General features: G+C 43.1%; 1 protein-coding gene across 1 annotated transcript in view; it reads right to left on the reverse strand.

The window, feature by feature from the left end:
* The window catches only part of KIF6 (kinesin family member 6), a 389,490-nt gene that overhangs the window by 220,963 nt on the left and 150,483 nt on the right, over nt 1–18,044 (reverse strand). The window lies entirely within an intron of this gene.

Below are 18,044 nucleotides of genomic sequence, written 5' to 3' on the forward strand. Positions count from 1 at the left end.
CTGCATTTAGTGGGATGGGGCCAACACCAGTTCTCCGACATCCCCTGAGGGTCCTGGATTGTGAGAGGGTGCAGGCCAGGCCAAGGGACCCCACCAGTGCACAACTGGGGCCAGGGAGGGACATGGAAGGTTGGCCATCCAGGGAGGGACTGTGGGAGGACTCCAGGGCATGTTCGACCTGTCTTGCTCAGTCCTGATTGGCTTGACCCCAGCAGCAAGCTAACCTACCTTTTGGATCATCTGCCCCCTGGTGGTCAGTGCACATCATAGTGACTGGTCGACTGGTTGACTGTCTGCCCCCTGGTGGTCAGTGCCTGTCATAGCAAGCGGTTGAGTGGCCTTAGCATATCATTAGCATATTTCGCTTTGATTGAACGGATGACCAAAACATCAAACACTTAGCATGTTAGGCTTTTATTATATAGGATGCTTGGGTTACCAAAGAGATCAAAGAAGAAATGAAAAACATCCTGGAAACAAATGACAATGAAAACAACAATCCAAAATCTATGGATCAAGGTGAAAGCAGTCCTGAGAGGGAAGTTCATGTCATTATAGGCCTACCTCAAAAACCAAGAAAAACTGGTAATAAATTATCTAATTCTACAACTTAAAGAATTAGAAAGAAAAGCCCAGAGTGAGCAGAAGGAAGGAAATAATAAAGATCAGAGCAAAAATAAATGACATAGAGACAAAAAAAAAAAATAAAAAAATACAAAAGATCAATGAAACCAAGAGCTGGTTCTTTGAAAAGATAAACAAGATTGATGAATCTCTTGCCAGGCTCACTAAGAAGCAAAGAGAGAGGACCCAAATAAACAAAATCAGAAATGAAAGAGGCGAAATAACAACAGAACCCACAGAAATACAAAATATTGAAAAAAATATTATGAACAACTCTATTCCAATGAACTAGAAAAAATGAACATACTTCTAGAAAATTATGACCTTCCAAAACTCAATCAGGAAGAATAAAAAAATCTGAATAGGCTGATAACTATGGAGGAAATTGATGCAGTAATCAAAAAACTTCCAGCAAACAAAAGCCCTGGGCCAGATGGCTTGACAGGGGAGTTTTACCAAACATTCAAAGAACTAAAACCTATCCTCCTCAGACTATTCCAAAAAACTCAAGAAGAAGCAACACTTCCAAGCTCATTCTATGAAGCCAGCATTACCCTAATCCCAAAACCAGATAAATACACTACAAAGAAAGAGGATTATAGGCCAATATCTCTGATGAATATAGATGCTAAAATCCTCAACAAAATCCTAGCAAATCAAATCCAGCATTACATCAGAAAGATAATATACCATGACCAAGTGGGATTTATTCCAGGGATGCAAGGCTGGTACAATATCCGCAAATCAATAAACGTGATACGTCACATAAACAAACTGAGAGACAAAAATCACATAATCATTTAATTGATGCAGAATAAGCATTTGACAAAACCCAACACCCTTTCTTGATAGAAATTCTCAGCAAAGTGGAAATAGAGGGATCATACCTCAATATAATAAAAGCCTTATATGACAAATCTACAGCCAACATTATACTCAATGGGCAAAAACTAAAACCATTTCCCCTAAGAACAGGAACAAGACAGGGATGCCCACGCTCACTACTCCTGTTCAACATAGTACTGGAAGGGCTAGCCATAGCAATCAGACAAGAAGAAGAAATAAAAGGCATCCAAATTGTAAAAGAAGAAGTAAAACTGTCATTATTAACAGATGACATGATACTATACATAGAAAACCCTAAAGACTCAATAAAAAACTACTAGATTTAATAAATAAATTTGGCAATATAGCAGAATATAAAATTAACACCTAGAAAACTATAACTTTTTTATACATCAATAATGAACTCACAAAAGAGAAACAAATAAACAAACAAACAAAAAAAACAATTCCATTTACCATTGCACCAAAAAAAAATTAAGATACCTACGAATAAACTTAACTAAGGAGGTAAAAAAACCTGTACTCAAAAGCTACAGGACATTGAAAAAAGAGATAGAGGAAGACATAAACAAATGGAAGAATATACTATGTTCATGAATTGGTAGAATCAACATCATTAAAATGTCCATATTACCCAAAGCAATCTATAGATTTAATGCAATCCCCATTAAATTACCAATGGCATATTTCAAAGTCATAGAACAAACTCTCCAAAAATTCATCTGGAATAAGAAAAGACCCTGAATAGCTGCAGCAATCTTGAGAAAGAAGAACAAAGTAGGAGGGATCACAATACCAGAGATCAAGCTGTATTACAAAGCCACTGTTTTCAAAACTGCCTGGTACTGGCACAAAGGCAGACATATAGACCAATGGAACAAAACAGAGCACCCAGAAATTGACTCAAGCCATTAGGCTCAATTACTATTTGACAAAGGAGGCAAGAGTATACAATGGAGTCAAGACAGTCTCTTCAATAAATGGTGTTGGGGAAATTGGAAAGATACATGCAAAAAATGAAACTAGACCACCAACTTACACCATACACAAAAATAAACTCAAAATGAATAAAGGATTTAAACATAAGACAGGAAGCCATAAAAATCTTAGAAGAATCCATAGGCAGCAAAATATCAGGCATATGTCATAGCAATATCTTTACTGGTAAAGCTCGTAGGGCAATGGAAACTAAGGAGAAAATAAACAAATGGGACTACATCAAAATAAAAAGCTTCTGCACAGCAAAAGAAACCATCAACTAAACAACAAGAAAGCCCACTGCATGGGAGAACATATTTGTCAATGTTATATTCACTAAGGACCTAATCTCCAAAATTTATAGGGAACTCATACATTTTAACAAAAGGAAGATAAACATCCCAATCAAAAAATGGGCAAAGGACTTAAATACACACTTTTCAAAAGTGGACATACAGAAGGCCAAGAGACATATGAAGACATGCTCAAAGTCACTAATCATCTGAGAGATGCAAATCAAAATGACAGTGAGGTACCATCTCACACCTGTCAGAAAGGCTATCATCAACAAATTGACAAACGACAATTGCTGGCGAGGATGTAGAGAAAAAGGAACCCTCATGCACTGCTGGTGGGAATGCAGACTGGTGCAGCCACTGTGGAAAACAGTACGGAGTTTCCTCAAAAAACTAAAAATGGAACTCCCATTTGAGCCAATAATCGCACTTCTAGGAATATATTCCAAGAAATCAGAAACACCAATCAGAAAGGATATATGCACCCCTATGTTCATAGCAGCACAATTACAATAGCTAAGATTTGAAAACAGCCTAAGTGCCCATCAGCAGATGAGTGGATTAGAAAGTGGTGGTATAGCTACACAATGGAATACTACGCTGCTGTAAAAAGAAAGTACTCTTACCATTTGCAACAGCATGGATGGAACTGGAGAGCATTGTGCTAATCGAAATAAGCCAATCTGAGAAAGATAAGTATCACATGACCTCACTCATTTGTGGAATATAATGAACACCATAAACTGATGAACAAAAATAGAGCCAGAGACAGAGAAGCATCGAACAGACTGTTAAACTTCAGAGGGAAGGCAGGGGAGTGGGGTGGTAAGAGATCAACCAAAGGACGTGTATGCATGCATATAAGCATAACCAATGGACTCAGACACTAGGGGGTAACGGTATGTGTCGGAGGAGGGGGGGGCGGTGGCCGTGGAGAGGTCAATGGGGGAAAAAGGAGACATATGTAATACTTTAACCCTTTGCACTCGCTTGCTTTTTTCTCGAGCTGCTACCGATGCTAACCGTGTCGAGTCACACTCGACATCCGAGTGCAAAAGGTTAAACAGTAAAGAATTAAAAAAGAAAAAAGAAACTCTCCCTAAATGACTGGTTTGGTATCTAATTCTCACTAGATGACATTCACTCAAATATTGTAGGGTACTTATGTATTTGCTTGTTGTCTTCATTTCATTTCTTAAATAGTCTGAGTGTCACATTACAAGACTTATAATTATAGTTAGTGTCTATTTCAGGTTACATGGGATGGTGTTGGTTTTCATTATTCTGTCCCATCCTTTTGGGAAGAAGTTATCAAATTTTAGGTTCAAGAGAGCCACTATACCTGCAGTTGAAATTTGTTTTGTGGTTCTATTCCAGGTCAAACATATTGAGAAACTGGACTGAATTAAACTTTTATTAGACTAGACTAATAAGAAATTGAGCTGTAAGTTCCATATGATGGAAATGCTAACTTGAAAAGGATGAAAGCCCTGATGGTTTTCTTTACGTTGCTCCCTCTGTCAAGTCTTCCCCACTGTTCCCTTGCCCTTTGCAAACCCCCACCCCCATATTGAGCACCAGGGTCTATGAGGGCAGCTGGTGCCGTCAAGAAGCATCGTGTCTGGCCATCCGCCCTCTCTCCAATGCCAGCCTCCTGCCGGAGCCTCGGCTTTGTCTCCGAGCCCCCGGTTCCTCACACAGTGCCTGACGTGGTATTCTCAGTCTTCAATCAGTGGTTTTCATTAAAAAGAATGAATAAAGCTATACATTAGTTTTTATTCCAAAGTGAGATTTGGTAGAAAATGAAGCCTTAAAAGTTTGGATGTCAAGGAAACGTTCATTAGTATAGATCTATGTCCTTTTGAAACAAATTTCGTGTTTGTGAGTTTGAAAACACAATGTGTTTGGTCTTATATTGGAACTACATTTAGTCTTAAATTATTTAATGTTATAAAGGATTTTAAAAAAAGAAATGCCATCAGATAACAATTTCCAAAATAAGTCCAAATAGAGAGCAGAGCCCGGAGGATGGAAAGTGAAGGCCTGTCCTCGGATCTGTAAATGGTCTCAGGACCTGAAGGTCAAGTCTGGCACAGCCCAGCTGTCCCGCCTGGTTCAGCCTGGAAGGCGGGTGTTACTCCCAGGAGGAGCAGGGGGTAGAACAGGGGCCTAAGGACCCTAAAGAGCAGGAGTAGAGGCTGCCATGGCCGGTGCAAAAGTGGCTGCAGGAACCACTTCCCATCTAGTAAAATGGACACCAATCTGGGGCATCAATTGCTTAAGGGAACACCTGCCTGCTTGGATGGATTTCAATAGCCAGTATAATAAATTGTGTGATTACATGCTCATGAGCCGGTCAAATCCCTTCAAGTCATTCCCTCTGGGGTTTTAATGTAACATGCATAATCTTTGCTGTATTAATATTCGCTGCTATTCTTTGGTTATGTGCCACAAAATGACACAAAATGGTGCTTGCACATTCACTTAAAGCAGACACGGCTCCTGCCCTCACGAGCCTTGTGATGGGGGCACAGACAACAGTCAAACAATCCCCAAGGTAAGGGCTCTGAAGAAAAGTACAGAAAAGGTAAAAATGTGTAGTGTAGTCATGATTTAGTTAAGTTTGCGGGTCGGAGAACAATTTAAACTGAGGTTTGAAGAACAAACAAAACAAGGTGTGTGTGCATGTGTGTGCACGTGCACGTGTGTGCACTCACAAGTCACCCACTCAGAAGTCAGAGCAATTGCATGTTCAAAGGCCCCAGGATGAGAGAGAGGGTGGGACACTGAAGGAACTGGCCAGTCAGCTTTGTTGAAGGAAAAGAGGGAAGGGGGGAAATGTGAAATGAGGCTGAAAACTCAGAAAAGGATCCGATCGGGCAGGGCAGACACTCACAGGCCATCTTGAGGATGCTGGTGTTAGTCAGAAGTCACTGAAGAGTTTTAATAAGAGAGTGAAATGATAAGAATTACACCTTTAAAAAGGAATACTCTGGCTGCACAGGAAATGACTCGGGGGGTGGAGGGGCAAAGCAGATTGGGGAGACCTGTTATGACACCATGTTAGGAATGGGAAAGATGGCCGAGTCTGGGCAAGGGTAGCAGCAGCGGAGGTGTGGGGAAGTTGTCCGATTCGGAACGTGGTGTGAGGACAGTCAACAGAACTCCCACAGGGATTGGATTTAGGGCCCGATGGAAAGGATAGAAACAGAGGTCACTCAGAGTTTCTAGGTTGGGCAACTGTAGGGCTCGTAGAGGCGTGGACACGTTCTGTGGCAAAGACCAAGTCTGGAGAAGAAGTCAGTTGGGGGCAGGCTGAGTCAGCGCCAGCTGTAAGGTGGGCAAGGTGATCAGGGAGCACGGCATTCAGAGAACAAATATGGGCTGAAAATCAGCGTGTGTCATCAGTATTTGGATGGCGCCTGCAGGGAGGGTGTGAATGAGATCCTCCAGGAAAGAGCACGAAGTGAAAGAAGAAGAGGTGGCCCTAGCACCGAGCCTGAGAGATGCCGGCACAGAGGAGGACCCGAGCCAGGGAGCCAGGAGCAGCAGGAGATGGAAGGGAAAGAAGAGAGGAGAACGTTTCAGTGAACGGGGGTCATTAATAAAGCTGCATGCTGCTGAAAGCTCACGAAAGATGAGGACTGAAATAAGCCCGTTAAATTATCAACACCAAGGTCATCACTGACCTTAACAGCGCTTCAGTGTGAGGGGCAAAAAGCCAGATCTTAGAAGCATATAAGATTGGACGGTGTTGAGGAGTGAGTCGGGGAAGGGGATGGGGATTGTGAGTGAAACCAACTTCTCCGCCCAGTTCAGCTTAAAGGAGATGAAAGTGAGCAGTAGGTAGAGGGGGATGTTGGGTTATGGGGGAGTATTTTGCTTTTAAATATGGGAAAAACTTGAGCCCATTCAAATACTAATAAGAAGAGTCCAGTAAAGAGGGAGAAGTTGAAGATAAAGAGGGGGGAGGATAGCTGAGGGTCCTGAGATGGTGGAGGGACCGGGATTGAGAATACAGGTGGTAAGTCGGCTCTGGACAGGAGACGGGAACTCTCTCCATGTGACAGGAAGGAAGGGGAGGGTGGGCACAGGTGCAGGCTGGTATGTAGGGTTGGCAGCAGAGCAAGAAACAGGAAGTGCTCAACTCGGGCACGTAGTAACTAATTGTAAAAAGGTATGTTTGTGTGCACTGAGGGGCTGGTAGTCCAAGATACGTTGCTGTTAAATTAACTACAGCAAAATGAAAGTTCCTCACTGAACAGTTTTATTTGTCTTTGGTTTGTATAATTACTGGTCTTTTAATTTTATGTTATCTTTTATCATACAGATTTTCCTAACTTTTTAAAAGTCGGGTTAGTCCAGGTTAAATTTACAGATAGGAAAATGTTCAATTAACCCAGAAAGATGTGTATTAGTATGAACCTTGGTGAATGTGTACAGTTTTATAACCTCTGCTAAAATAAAGACATAGAATATTTCAATCTCTCTAAACAACCCCCTCTTGCTCCATTATAATCAATTTCCTCCCCCACCAGCAACCCCAGCAACCACCAATCTGATTGCTGGTCCTATACTTTTGCCTTTTACGGAATGTCACATAAATGGAATCATATACTATGTAGCCTTCTGTGTCTGGCTTTTGTTACTTATCATACTGCTTTTGAGATTCACCCAAAGTTGTTGAATATATCAATAATTCACTCAATTTTTATTGCCAAGTAAGATTCAATTGTTGAGCTAAACCACAATTTGCTTAGCCACTCACTGGTCTAGGCTGTTTCCAGATTACAAGTAAAGCTGCTGTAAATATTCCTGTAGGAGTCTTGGTGTGGGCATGTTCTCATTTCTCCTGGGTAAGTACCTAGTAATGGGATTGCTGGTTTATGATGTTACGTTTAATGTTATCAGAAATTGCAAAATAGTTTTTCCAAAGGGATGCACCATGTTGCATTCCCACCAACAATATATGAGTTTCAGCTTCTCAATCTCACCAGCACTTGTTATTGCTAATTTTAAACAGCTGTGCTAATAATTGTACAGTATTATCCCATTAAGGTTGTAATTTGATTTTCCTACTCACTGATGATGTTGAGCTTCCGTGCCCTCATTTGCCCTCTGTTTATATTCCAATATAATGTCGATCCTAATATTCTGTCCATATTGTTTTTCTTCTTGTTAAATTGTAACAATTTAAAAACATTCTGGATATAGGTCTTTGTCAGATATGTGTTTTGAAAATAATTTCTCCCAGCCTGCATTTTGTTGTTGTTGTTAATCCTCACCTGAGGATATTTTCCCATTGATATTTTAGAGAGAGTGGAAGGGAGGGAGTGGAAGTACAGAAAGAGAGAGAGACATCAATGTGAGAGAGACACGTCAGTGGGTCGCCTCCTGCATGCATCCTGATGGGGGCCGGGGATCAAACCAGCCACCCAGGCACGTGCCCTGGACTGGGAATCAAACCAAGGGCCCTCTGGTGCACGGGCTGACCCTCCACCCACTGAGAAACACTGTCCAGGGCTGCATTTTAAATACATTCTTCAGAGAACAGATGCTTTACATTTTGACGAAGTCCAGTTTATCACTTTTTTTCTTTTATGGTTTGTGCCTTTTACGTCCTATAACATTTTTGCCTAACTCAAAGTCACAGAGGATTTCTTCTATCTTTTCTTTTGAAGTTTTATATTTTATGATTTACACTTAGGTCTAAGATTCCTTTTCAATAAATGTTTGGAAATTGTGTATAGTATGGGTTGTTATTCTTGTACAAAGTTGCTTTATCTATTCTAGGTCCTTTGTATTTCTGTGAATTTCAGAAGCAGCTTGCCAGTTTCTCTCTCTCTCTCTCTCTCTCTCTCTCTCTCTCTCTCTCACACACACACACACACACACACACACACACACACACACAGATAAAAGCCTGCTGGAATTTTGATTGGGATTACATTAAATCTATAGCTCAATCTTGGGAGAACTTATAGTATTGCATACCCCAATCCATGAATATGGTATACTCCTATTTGTTTAAGTGTTCTTTGATGTTTTCATCAATACTCTATAGTTTTTAGCATACATATCTTACACATATTTTGTTAGAGTTATCCCTAAGTGTTTTATGTTTTTTTATGCTATTGTAAATGATGCTGGCTTTATATTTCAATTTTTAATGGCTCACTGTTAGTATATAGAAGTATAATTGAATTTATATATTTACCTTGTATGCTACAACTTTGTTAACCTCTTTTATTAATTCTAGTAGCCTTTATTTGTTTTGTAGATTTTTTTTGGGTTTTCTACATAGACAATCATGTTGTCTGTGAATAAAGATGATTTTATTATTTCCTTTCTGATTCTTTACATATTTTATTTATTTTTCTTGCCTTATTGCATTGACTAGGTTCCTTTGGTATGATAATGAGTAGAAGTGGTGAGAAAGGATCTTCTTGCCTTGTTTCCAACTTTAGGGAGAAGTATATTAGATTGTGAAAGTTCCCTTTTATTTCTATTTTACTGAGAGTTTTGATCATTTTTCAAATGCTTTGTCTGAATCTACTGAGATGATAAAATGGATTATTATTATTGTTTAGTTTATTGATATGGTGAATTACATTGATTTTTAAAAATATATATCTATCAATTTGAGAGAAAGGGAGAGAGAGAGAAACACCAATGAGAAAGAGAAACATTGACTGGCTGCCTCCTGCATGCCCTCTTCCAGAGATTGAGTTGCAACCCAGGCATGTGCCCTGACTAGGAATCGAGTGTCTACCTCTCCATGGACAGGATGACATCCAACCAACGGAGCCACATCTGGGCACACTTATTGATTTTTTATGTTAAACCCACTTTACCTTCCTGGGATAATTCCCATGATTTATTACCTTTTTTATATTTGTTGGACTCAATTTGAAAATCTTTTATTAAATACTAGAGGCCCAGTGCACAAATTTGTGCACCAGTGGGGCCCCTTGGCCTGGCCTGTTGGATTGGGCCAAAACTGGCTCTCCGACATCCCTTGAGAGGTCCTGGATTGTGAGAGGGCACAGGCCAGGCCAAGGGACCCCACCAGTGCATGATCAGGGCCAGGGAGAGACACGGGAGGTTGGCCAGCTGCGGAGGGACCACAGGAGGGCTCCAGGGCATGTCCGGCCCATCTCGTTCAGCCCTGATCGACTTGACTCCAGCAGCAAGCTAATCTACCGGTCGGAGCATCTGCCCCCTGGTGGTCAGTGCACGTTATAGCGAGCGGTTGAGTGGCCTTAGCATATTATGCTTTGATTGGTTGAATGGGTGACCCAATGACTGGGCACTTAGCATATTAGGCTTTTATTATATACGATTTTTATTGATAGATAACATAGATGATGCTGGTTTGTAGTTTTCTTATATTTGTCTACTTTGATATTAGGACAACAATGGCCTTGTAAAATGAGTTGGGAGTTATTTCCTCTTTTTCTGTTTTCTGGAAAAGTTTGTGTTGAATTGGTGTGATTTATGATTTAACTATTTGGCAGACTTTCTGTGATTCAATCTGGCTTCGAGTTTTCTTTGTTGGAAGGCTTTTACTATAAATTCATTTTTATACAGATATGGGACTATTCAGGTTCTCTATTTCTCTTAAGAGAGTTTTGGTAGTATGTGTCCTTTAAAAATCTGTCAAATTTATCTAAATTAGCAAACATATTGTCATAAGTCACTCATAATATTCCCTGGTTATCCTTGTAATGCCTCATCTTTCTACACTGTTAACTATTAATACTACGGGTCATAAAAAAGGGAGATTTTCCCCTCATTGGAAAATATTCAATGAATGGAATATTTAATTATGTATATATAAATAGATACAAAGGGAGGGAATACGGGTGATGTGGTTAAGTAAAAAGATAAATTCAGTTGACAAACTATCTGCAGTAGGTTTGAATGTAGGGAGATGTGGTCCTGTGGATCCTGATTACTATGTACTTCTAATCAGATTAGAGAATTTCTGAGCTGACTTTGGTCTTGATATCAGTATTATATCAACTTAATACGTCATTCCAAAATTTAAATCTTCAGCCTCAACCTTCCCTCAAAGTTCCAGAATTCAACCTGCACATCGTGTACTCCTTCATTATGTTAAGAACTTAACATTTCTTATTCTCAACCAATACCTTTCCCATTTTTTCATTCCCTGATTACCTGTTTTAAGTCTTGAGCTTTTACTATTCTCCCTTCTTTATCTCTTTTATATTTGTAGCCATCACTTCTGTTGGTTCTTCATCTCTTCCTCTCACTGTTATTACTGAGTCTTTTCTCTCATCGTCACTACAAACCCGATTGTGATTCATTCCTGATTTCTCACTGCTGCTGATTCTATTCATTGTGTAGCCACAAAAAGTCTTCACCATGTCAATTCTTTCATCACTCTATTAAAACGGCACCTCCTGTTTTATTTTCCTCTTTGTACATCCTGCTCTCTGAAATGCTCTGTATTTCAGTTATTGATTTTGTATACTATCTCTCTCCCACTAGAATACAGCTCCATGAGGGCAAGCAAGGACTTTGTTTTGCTCAGTCCTATATTCCAGCACCTGGAACAGTGCCTGGCATAAAGAAAGAGCACAATAAACATTACTGAATGAATGAATTTCAATGCTCTTAAATCACAGTGTTCTCTAGTCACCATTAAATAAAGTAGTAGCTACACTGCATATGGTATTCATAACCCATCATGAAGTCACCATTTATCTGTCAAATCCTATTCTTCAATAATTCCATAAGAACTCCAGGCTCCTGCCAGGCCAATTTCATTACAGATCCTTGCTAGTTAGTGCCTGTCATGTGTAAGCCCCACACAGTCTCTTGCTATTTCCCTCTCCGCCTCACACCGGGCTCCTTCCCTCTCAGCACCACTGTTCACATGGTCCCCTGCATCTCAGAATGGTACCTTCTCCTTCTTGACATTCTTTAAGGCTTATTTTGCTTGCTCAGTGGGTGGTATCTGCCATACTTCCCCCATCTGAATTCCTACATCATGATTGATATTTTCAGTATCATAGATAATGAGTAAATAATGTATTAAACCACTTGTAACAAACTGATATTAGATTTAAAAACACGGAGCTGAAAGAGTGCATAGATAGCATTTAGTCCGATTCTCTCTACACACAAGGAAACAAGTCTAGAGAGCCCTCAAAAAACTCATGAGCAGTTTCCAAATATTAGCTATTGTAAATTGTGCTGCTATGAACATAGGGTGCATATATCCTTTCCGATTGGTGTTTCTAGTTTCTTGGAATATATTCCTAGAAGTGGGATCACTGGGTCAAATGGGAGTTCCATTTTTAGTTTTTGAGGAAACTCCATACTGTTCTCCACAGTGGCTGCACCAGTCTGCATTCCCACCAGCAGTGCATGAGGATTCCTTTTTCTCCGCATCCTCACCAGCACTTGTCATTTGTTAATTTGTTGATGACAGCCATTCTGACAGGTGTAAAATGGTCCCTCATTGTCATTTTGATTTGCATCTCTTGGATGATTAGTGACTTTGAGCACGTTTTCATATGTCTCTTGGCCTTCCTTATGTACTCTTTCGAAAATGAGTGGATTAAAAAACTGTGGTACATCCACACAATGGAATACTACGCTGCTGTAAAAAGGAAGGAACTCCTACCATTTGCAACAGCATGGATGGAACTGGAGAGCATTATGCTAAGCGAAATAAGTCAGTCAGAGAAAGATAAATATCACATGATCTCACTCATTTGTGGAATATAATGAACAACAGAAACTGATGAACAAAAATAGATCCAGAGACATAGAAGCATCGATCAGATGTTCAAACCTCAGAGGGAAGGCAGGGGAGGGTGAGGTAACAGGGAGAGATCAACCAAAGGACTTGTATGCATGCATATAAGCTGAACCAATGGACAAAGACCCCAGGGGGGTGAGTACATGAGCACATAGTACATGATTCCATTGCCATTGGGGGAGATAAGGACACATATGCAATAACCTTAATCAATAAAGAAAAACACACTCATGAGCATAATTAGAACTATAAGTAAGGTCTTACAATTCTCAATGTCCACTAATATATTCTCTTATTCTCTGTTTTACATATACACATATATGTGGGTATAAATGTTTATATTGTGTATATATATATTACTTTCCCAATAAAACTGTAAGTTCTTGGAATTAATTTCTGTATTGTATATTCATGAATCCCCTAGAGCACAATTAGTGTCTAGTAGGTGCTCAAAATTTTCAGGTTGAAGGATTAATTGATTTGCAAAATTTAACTAAGATAAATGGGGCAGAGAAAGACAAATACTATATGAACTCACTTATATGTGTAAAATAAAATAGTTGAACTCAGAGAAACAGATCAGATTGGTGGGTGCCAGGGGCAGGGGTGAGGGAAACAGGAAGATGTAAGTGGAAGGGAACAAACTTCCAGGTAAGGTGAATACTTTCTGAGGTTCTAATGTATAGCATGGTATCTATAGTTAACAGTACTGTACTGTATACTGAAAGTTGCTAGGAGAGTTGATCTGAAATGTTTTCACCACACACAAATACACACACACACACACACACACACACACACACACACACACATGTGAGGTGATAGACATGTTAACTAAGCATATTGTGTTAATCATTTCACAATATAAATGTATATTATAAAATCATCACATTGTAAACCTTAATGTAAACACAATGATAAATATAGCTGGGTGAGGGAGAGGGGGTAAAGGGAACAGAAGGATCCAGAGGTTTGGAAGTTCACTTTGGTCAAACTTGAGCCCATGAAATCCAATTCAATTGCATCTCAGAAGTAAATTGCTGCTATGCTGCATATATTCAATTCATTTAGACTTGGGCCAGAATATAATGCTTCCATCCCAGGCAGACAGCTAAAGAATTTTTTTTTTAACCAGATAAAGAAAGAGGTATGTGTTTAGAGAACCAATCAGAATCAATTTTTCACCCAAGAAATTCTATATAAACATTAACTTGGCTATCCAGCCTTCATCCAGCTGTCTCTTTTCAAATTTACACACACACACACACACACACACACAGACACAGAGAGAGAGAGAGAGAGAGAGAGAGAGAGAGAGAGAGAGAGAAACTAAAAATAACACAATAACTGGAGGCTGACATCTGAAATCTTCAAATGAAGTATCCGAGTCAATGCAACACATATTTACATTAAGAACTGAAATGTTGGGACATAGTTCAAAAAATTTGATAAGGCTAGATATTAACAGACACCTCCAAAGTGTCCAATGCATACAGCATAGAATACATTATCCATTCAATATCTGCTGTCTGGCATCCTTCAGAGTCTCTGACAGGATGTCCTTGTGCCATGCCAGTCAGCATAAGCCCAGGGATCTCAGGACAGAGAGAGACTGATTCTTCCCTTGGTCCTGCCCTGCTGGGACCCTTCCTCTCTCTCCAGGACTGCTAACCCCTCCCACCCCCCACCCCCCTCCGGGAGTCTGGGTGCAGGGAGGGGACTGAAGCTGGTTCACATCCCCAGGGCATGAGCTGCCTTAGAAGACAGAGAAACATGTCTCCTGCCATGAAATCGCACAGCCACATTAGGGGCAGATTTTCATTTTGCTCTTTTACTTCGAGATGATAAAAAACCCTTAAATCTGATGAATTTTAAGTTGCACAAACATTCAATCTAGGCTGCGATTTGGTAGGCTGTCGCTTCGGGGTGGTGGCAGGGCCTGTGTCCCACTTGGGGGAAGCCCAGTGTTGCTTTGTCAGCTCCAGGTCCGCACTGCCGTTTCTCTGTAAATGGCCAGTGCATGTCACAGCAGCTCCTGTGTTGAGCATCTGCCTCCTGGTGGTCAGTGGTGTCATAGTGACAGGTTGGATGGGTGGAGGAACAATTAGCATATTAGCCTTTTATATATATATAGATTGCTTAGCACATGCTAACCTTTTCATTCTGAAGTCTTACATCCTTTTCATTTTTAGTCCTAAGAAATCAGTAGATATTATTCTTTAACTCTTGGCTCCCTGCCTCTTCTCTGTTTCTCCTCCGCAAACTCTCTTTGTTAGATTTTGGTAAATCTAGAGCTATTCCCTATGATTCTTTCCTTTTAAGCTTTCTCTTTATCCCTTTATCTTATACTAGAGGCCCAGTGCACGAATTCATCCACTGGTGGGGTCTGGCCCACCCAGCCCCAATCAGGGTGGATCGGGGCTGGGCCTGTCAGGAGGAGGAGATGGCGGGAGGTTGGCTGGCTAGCAGCCCGATCAGGGCCGGGCCAGCTGGGGAAAGGGGCCATGGGTAGTTTGTTGATGGGCCCTGCCCCCAATTGGGGTTGGGGTGCTGATTGAGGGTGGGGCAGGCTTGGAGAGGGGCTATGGGTTGTGGTCAGGCCGCTCCGCCCTTAAAGGGGTAGGAGGGGCGAATTTGGGATGGGGCCAGGTGGGGATAGGGCTTGCAGGAGATTGGCCGGCCAGCCCCAGTCAAGTGCCCGCCCACCCGTGTGCACCTCAAAATCACAGGAGATCAACAGCCAGCCGGCCAACTCCCATTATGCACTGTAGGGCAGGGGGTATGGCCCCAGCACCGGATTGGGGGACGGCATCAGGTCCCCTGGCCAGGCCTCATGTCATACGGCCCCAGTGCCAGGGTGGAGGGCGCGGCCTCAGGTCCCGCGTCCGTCAACCCTTGCCAGGCGGGGATGCAGCCTTAGGTTCCCCCACTTGGCCTCAGGTCCCCTGACTCAGCCTCAGGTCCCCCTGCACCGGTGTGAGGGCGTGAGGGCGTGAGGGCGTGAGGGCGTGAGGGCGTGAGGGCGTGAGGGCGTGAGGGCGCAGGGCGCAGGGCGCGAGGGCGCAATGACCAGTTGTATAGTAGCTCTTTATTATATAGGATTCTGGAAGAATTCCTTGGCCCGATTATTCTAACTTGACCCTTCGTTTTTTCATTCTGCTATGGAGCCATCTATTAAATTCTTAATGGCAACAATTACATTTTTTAATTTTCCAGATCTCTTGATGCTCTTTTGTAAAAATCAAGATGCGGTTGTTGTTTCATGGTTGTAACATCATAAGCTTCAGTCACTCCTGAGAGGTGGAGTTCCGCAGGCTCCCCAGCTGCAAAGCTTCCTGTTCCCATCTCGCTGGCTGCTGGCAGCCCTTGTGTCCTGGGCAGTCCCGACTGTGAGCTCACCTTTCCTAGACTCTCACTCTCTCTGCGTGGACAGCCCGTCATCGGAAGTGAGGGGGACGTGGCTGTGGGTGCTCGTGCTCCTTGCTTTTCTCAGTGAGCACAGGGGGCGGGCAGAACTGAGGACAGCAGCTGGGTCAGATCTCCCCCGGCCCCTCATTGTCCTGTCACCTCAGCTCCCCGAGGCCCTTTCCTCTTTCTCCATCCTAACAGGGACTAAAGAATGGGTGGAGAAGGAGAGGCGTGCCCATATTCACGGACACCGCTCCCTACAGCAGCTCCTGCCCTCTGCTGCGCCGGAGGCCACCACTTCCAGGCAGGAGACTTGGCGGCTCTGCCCCAGGTCTGGTCTGTCCCACTCCCTCGCCCATCTCAGCCCCACCTTTCAGTCTCCGAGGAATTCTTTCTAGCGTCTAGCCACTTGAGACATTTACTTCTTGTTCTTGGTGGGTGGGTGGGTGGGTGGGTGGGGTGGCTGGAGATTTGGGTGCTTTTTCATGCTAGTTCTATAACTCCCCAGATTTGGTGCAGTGGAGGGAGCCCGCAGCCTGTACTTACTCAGTCTGACATCTTGAACCACCACATTCAGCTGAGCCTCCTGAGCCACAGGCAGGACAGCAGGGATTAGAGAAAACATGGGTGCTGTTCCATACGTTGGCCATTTCCCTTCTGGCTCTTGGAAACTCCATTCCCTGACCCCTTTAACAGCCGGCTTCTGGGTGAGTTCAGCCTATGGGAGACACTGGGGGAGTCTGGAGGGGAGCGGAGGGAGCAGCGAGGGGTCCTTGCTGGGAGGATGCCTGGTCAGCAGCCCAGCTTCCACCGGGCAGCCTGCATCACGGGCCAGCTCCCGCAGACCAGCTCCAGGCTCAGGCATTGGCATCACTACCTCTCTCCTTGTCCCCTGGGTCCTGGGGGGGAGCTCCCACTGGTCCTGACCTCGGGGTGCTGCAGCATGGCCTCAAGACCATCTCCCGCAAGGGCATTTCCTCTCTTAGATGCCTTTCGTGGAAAGGTCTAGAATGACTTTGTCTTCCTGGCTGGACCCTGACATGAAAATAAAAATTCTGAAGAGCCATCTTCAAAGGTCATGCTTGGTAGTGCCTGTCGGAGGCGAAGGGAGGACCATCGCGAAGGAATTCTCACTCGGGTTCTCAATATCTAAGGTATTGCAAGGTATTTCAAGGTCGCGACATGACATTTTTTTTAATGTGAATTTGGGGAATATACTTCAGCGTAGTTGCATACTTCCCACAAAGCAGTTTTGTAAGAAAAACCTTAAGGGCCCATCGTAGTATTAAACACAGTGTTCTAGAATTAGGAAATGCTGTCTAGAGGAGTCACAGCTTAGCGTACAACAGAAAACTTGCTTTAGACTTACCTCCAGGGGCAGCCACGGAATAGTTGAAAGGAAACAGTTTCATTATCTCTACTGTCTACCGTTTTCTCCCCCGGGAGAGGGTGAGGTGGAACAGCCACGTCCCCTGAGAAAGGGCTTGGGCTGCTGTTTCCAGTTTGGAGATAGAAGCTGCCACCGCCCTCCAAGCCTGGGCCGTGAGACCACGCCACAAAGGCTCCACAAGCGGCACAGAAACAAGGAGGGCCCCGGACCGGAGAGAGAACAGGAGCCACACATCAGAAGGCTCGGAACGAAGCCGCCTTGTCTGGAGCCCTGAGTACCTGCTTTCACCCCCATTCCGGGTGTTTGGACTGTACTGTACGGGCTGTCTACTTATCAAGGGGGGAGCCTGCTTTGCCCGGCGTAAACTGGAGCTGGCGGCAAGATGCTGCTGAATACAAGGGACGTTTCCTGAGCTCCTTCCAGGTCTGAGGCACAGCGCAGGGGTGCTGGTGGACGGTGTTAGAATTGCACGACTGTGAGGCAAGCCCTTTTTCAGCTGCACAAGGCGGACATGCTCACCCTCTCCAAGCTCTGCCCTTACTTCCCCCAGGCCTGGGCGACAAGAACCCTGCCAGCCTCGCCAGCTTTCCAGAGAGAGCCGCCACTTCGAGCTGGCGCTGGAGCGCCACTGCAGGCCGTCCCCAGAGACCTTCAAGCTTTTAGGTGCATTCATAACATTAGGGCCAACAAAGACGTTAACACAAACTCG

Source organism: Eptesicus fuscus, chromosome 10 (assembly GCF_027574615.1).
Source record: "Eptesicus fuscus isolate TK198812 chromosome 10, DD_ASM_mEF_20220401, whole genome shotgun sequence".
In the NCBI taxonomy this organism is placed as follows: domain Eukaryota; kingdom Metazoa; phylum Chordata; class Mammalia; order Chiroptera; family Vespertilionidae; genus Eptesicus; species Eptesicus fuscus.